Below are 5,071 nucleotides of genomic sequence, written 5' to 3'. Positions count from 1 at the left end.
CCATGATACCCCCCACCCTCCCACTGTGAACCTGAATTGAATATTCAGAAGAAAATGAATGGATAGACTCACATTTGTTTAAATACTTCTAGAAATCTGAGCTGTTGGTGTGGTAATAATATTAGAGCTAGCAATCTTTCTTACTGAATCTCTACTGTGAGTCATGTTACCTGAGATTAATTCTATGTTTACCTGACAGCCTGGACAAATGTGCTGTGTGAAGGATGTAAATCAAATCAGATCTTAACTGCTTACATTTAAGGAGCCTGGTCATATTTAATTGTAATATGAACCAATGATTTTTTGATTGCTGATTCTAAGAGAGTCTTTGTGGAAATCCTGTTTGGCTTTTTGTCATTTTAATTCTCTTTTCCGTTTGCCAGAACAGTTCTCCACAGTCGCTGTCCACATGGGTCAGTGGGACCAAGCAGCGCTCTGCTAATGTGAGACTCTGATCAGCAACATCCAGCAAGACCCAGGCAGCGTTTTCTATCTCCCAGCTGGTGTTTTCTGTTTGTGACTGGAGAGTCAGATTTTTGTTGAAGCTGGAGGAACAGCCTTACACTTGCAGAGGTAAGTCAGTTTGTAGAGATCCCTCCCATCTTGACTTTTATGTGCTAGATTTCTTATCTGAAACAGTAATATTTCAGTGACTGCTGCTTAGACCACAGGTTAATACACGCTACTGATCCCTGATGGGAGAATCATCACCTCTGCCAACAAAGAAGCCTGGTGGATGTTTGTTTACAGACTGATGATGGGACATCATGCTCTGCATCTTCAAAGTTTGTCTCTTGATTATTATTCATACACAATAATGTGAATTATGCTCATATCTAGTATAACTGGACCAACCTGGTGCTCTTCATTTATGGAGGCTGTTGAGTCTGAATGTTGGATGTTGTGTATCTCGTGTTCTCTGGGCTTTGTTGTCCTCAGTCTTTTTGCAGGATCAGAAAACAAAACCAGGATGACCGTAAATGTTTCTTCTCCAATTGGATGATGATAAGACCGTGACACGGTATGCCACCTTTAGTCTTGTGATGAAGCAAAGCTCAGGAAGAAGTATGATTAAATGGTACCCACATGTGTGCTGCTGAGAAGGATGTACAAGGGCACCTGCAGCCAAATCCAAGCCTCCTCAGGTTAGTTGTAGTTGCAGAATGCTATAGGACTGAGACAGCTGAGGCATCAAATGTTTGATTAAACGGATGAAAAAGAGAAGTTTCTTCCCTATAATTATCACTTTTTAAAATCTTTAGCAACTTCAAGTCTGTCAGGATGCTGATGTCACAGAAACAAGAAAAGAAGCTTGACTTCAGAGTGTTGTTTACAGTTTTCTGTCATCATGATCTCCCCTGAAGTTTATCACTATTACCCAAGCATTAAGTCCACAGTACTGTAATGACAATTCTGACTTTGGTCACGGTTGCATAATATTTTAATAATATACAATTATTTTTTGTAATTCATATTTTTTCTGTTAATCAAAAATTTACTTTGTGAAATTTGTATTTGAGAATGAAGAATGTGACAATATATTTTTGTTCAATATTTAATTTCTTTCAGTTGCAATTGTTAAATGAAAAAAAATATATATTCTAATTTAGCAAACTAATTTATCAAAAATATATATACATATATCTGTATTAGTTTTAATACATTAATTTGACACCTGTATTGAAAATACCATATTGTATTCATACAGAATCAGTATGGTATCATTGTTTGTCTGATCGCTGAGACTAAGAGCTACTTTGATCTGTTTAGATCTAAAGTTTCCAAAGTTGAGCTCTAATGTTTCTTCACCCCTGTGTGTGTGTGATATGTGATTTCCTACATGCTGGCAGAGCAGAGCAGCAGTTTGTGCTCACAGATGGTGACGGTGTGGAGAGACGGTGGTGTTTCCTCAGAAGAACTAGCAGAGTCACCAAGGGCACCAGTCCATCTCACCACCTTGACTTGCTGACTGATGCTCGTCTGCACTGCACAGAGGAAATCAACTGACCGAGGTTTGTCCAGTGACGTGTTATGAAATGTATATTTGTTTTATGCTTACAGATATGTTTTTCTTGACAGAGGCTCTGCAGAGGTTAGACAAAGCAGAGAAAACGTGCTTTACATTTTACTGTGATTTACTGGGATATTTGTTGCCTGATGTTTAGCAGGAATGGAGGAATGGAATCAAAGGGAGATGTTTTTGATGTTTTTGTAATGTGAGTAAATCTTCAGTATTATTTATTTGCTTGGTTATTTTAGGAGTGTTTCTGAGTGAGGGAGAGAGGAGTCATCATCCAGGTAAAGTGACGTGGATCAGTGGATACACTTGTCTCCCCTTTAAAGGAGACGATCCGAGTCATCCCTAAATGTTAGTGCTTTCAAATACACAGACATTTTTAAAGGACAAAAATGAACATCCCACTTTGACTGTAATACAATTAAATCTTTGCATGTGTGTTTTCAAACTCTCAGATGAGCAGGATATCAGTCTTGGACTGTGTAACCTGCAGGAGCAGCACTGAATGATCACCACACATGAGCATGTTCCTGCAACATTCAGCAGCTTTGCTTTTGGTAAGTAGAGTTACCTAACTACAGTAACTATAAACACATGATATCCATTTCTAACGGCCTGGTTACTTCCTGTCAGTTATTTTAGAAACCATGTGGTCACCTGACCTAACACTGTTTCTTCTTCTTCCCCTTAATGTTGAAGTGTCAAATGTCAAACAGCTGGAGAGGAAACTAAACCAGTACTGGGATGTTTCACCAACACGTGCCAGATGCTGTTCCTTCATGGTGACATCACCAGAGACAGCCCCGCCCACCTCAGGACCTCGCCATTGATCATGATGATTATAATGATGACAGCGAGCAGAACTAAGACTGTAAAAATCCACGACCAGAATGTTTAGATGCTTTCTAATTATTAATGAATACTGAGAGCCTCTTTCTGTGTTTTGTCTGTTTTGGGTTGTTTTTTTTACCTCATTTGTTACTAACAAAGTTCACCAAACTCACACAGTTTACATTCTGTATGTTTCCATCTTTACCAGCCACACTCTACCTGCAATTAGAAAACAAACCTTAGAAATCGTCGTTTTTCTCTTTTGTAATTTTGTAATTCAGTGAATATACTGCGCTGCTTCCTTTTATTGCATCACACATTGCTTTAAGTTTTTCAGTGTCCAGTTATTTTTTACTGCTGTTTGAATTCACTGTATGTTTGACCTTGTAGACTGTTTAATGGACTGCTTGTCTTCCTGTTTGTAACCGCTGCCTGTTTTTGGCTAAAGATTTGGATTTCTGACTTTAACACAGCCTCTGCGTGTCCTCCCTTTGTGTCCTCTTCCTCTGTGAATGTGTTGCATGTGTCACAGATTCATTTTATTAACAGCTTTCCCACAGTGAATTGCATCAGCATTCATTCACAGCACATTTCAGAAGGATTCAGATTAATACAGTGATCTTATAGTCAGAATTATCCTGACAGAGTGCCACTGTAAATTATCTTTAATCAGGTCAATTTTAAAGCTCAGTATTTCAAAGCAGGAGTTATGAAGAATCATATTGGCATTAGGACTGTAACAATATGTACTTACAAAGTTTTTTAATTATGCTAGAATATTGGAAGACAATCAACTTTTAGTGTTTTCTGCATATTAATTATACTGAAATAGAGATGGTGACCCTAACTGTACAGAAGTATACTAAACAACTGACAATCTAACAAACATTATTGGCCTGAGCCGTCATGCACAGTGAGTCTGATCCTGTGCTGTGAGTCTGACAAGCATGTTTCTGGTTAGTTTGGAAGAAATAATATCACAATGTAGATCTTTTTTTTCAATATTCCTTCTCTTTTACAACATAAACTGTGATCAAAGCTACTTATGTTCACAGCATGTAATAATAGTGACAGTCCAGGGCATTGTGGTCTGTTGAGCTAGGGTTAGGGTTAGGGTTAGCAATTCAGACATATGTAATCAATCTCTTGCTGGATATAACAAACACCTAGGAATTCATATTATAATTTGATTTTCATGAAATATTCATATTCAGTATCAGTCATTTTATATTATAACCATGTATCCACCCAGGCTCATGGTGGGGCAGGGCTCTGTCCTGGGATGCTTGAGTGAAAGGTAATGTACACCCTGACCAGGTATCCAGTCTGTCGGAGTTGTTTTCAATATTTGGTTCTAAAATATGAGTGAAAACAAAAATCCAACTAGGATTCTTGCATATGATGGATGAAGTCTGTCTTTGACTGTATTGTCCAGCTGATCCATCAAACCCCCAGCAGGTTAACCTTATCATGACATAACACAGTAACAATGTAAAAAATTAAACAGCAACAGTCTAAATGTAAAGTGCATTCTACAGTCCTCTTCAATAAATTATTTGGATGTGCAGTGAGTCATTCAGGACTGTAAAACGTGAACTACAGAACCCAGAGTCTTCATCATTAAATCTCTGGTTGCTTCATTTTTCTATCCTATCTCAGATACTTTAAAGGTTTTAGTAAAGTTGCATTCTCATGGTGAGGCAAAGTGCTTTATGTGTGTGTGCGTGTGTGTCATGAACGGCTGTAAAAGCCCTTTAATTAAAGAACAAAGCGGGTTTGAGTTCGAGTTACGGCAGACTGGCGCTACTTATAAACGGAACGCAGCCTTCCTACGGCGGACAGCTAACAACAGGAATCGGACGCGCGGTCCACCCTAGTCCACAGCAACCACCATAGCAACCGCCTAGCATGACTTTAAAAACATATTCTGTCTTCATAACTATCAAAAACGTGAAATGATTTGTAAAGCATGAAAGTGTTACAGCTGCAGAGAGCTATGGTGGTATCTTTGGAAGCTGTTTGCATAGCTAATAATATACGATGTAACCATGGAGACAGTCAGTCACGTGAGCTAGCGTGTTTACTACAGTGAATATGGTGATTGTGTGCACAGCGTCCACACGCTGCACAGGGTAAAGACATTACTTAAACTTTGTTTTATATTTATATATATTTGTCTTGTGTTGACCATCACCTCAGGTTCACCATTACAGTTTCAGCATA

General features: G+C 38.5%; 1 long non-coding RNA gene across 4 annotated transcripts; it reads left to right on the top strand.

Annotated features, from left to right (window-relative positions):
- Positions 1-691: 691 nt before the first annotated feature.
- LOC134635449 (uncharacterized) lies at positions 692-3,036 on the top strand. Of its 4 annotated transcripts, XR_010094956.1 has the most exons (6): positions 692-785; positions 940-1,145; positions 1,851-2,012; positions 2,260-2,368; positions 2,473-2,574; positions 2,717-3,036. It is a non-coding gene; the product is annotated as an uncharacterized LOC134635449 (long non-coding RNA). The 4 variants fall into 4 exon arrangements; XR_010094954.1 differs by lacking the exon at positions 692-785 and having other exon boundaries at positions 823-1,145; positions 2,717-3,027; XR_010573294.1 differs by lacking the exon at positions 692-785 and having other exon boundaries at positions 823-1,021; positions 1,856-2,012; positions 2,717-3,026.
- The last annotated feature ends 2,035 nt before the right edge of the window (positions 3,037-5,071 follow it).

Source organism: Pelmatolapia mariae, linkage group LG2 (genome assembly GCF_036321145.2).
Source record: "Pelmatolapia mariae isolate MD_Pm_ZW linkage group LG2, Pm_UMD_F_2, whole genome shotgun sequence".
NCBI lineage: Eukaryota > Metazoa > Chordata > Actinopteri > Cichliformes > Cichlidae > Pelmatolapia > Pelmatolapia mariae.
Note: the sequence above shows the minus strand (reverse complement) of the source record. Positions and strands in the feature narration are given on the sequence as shown.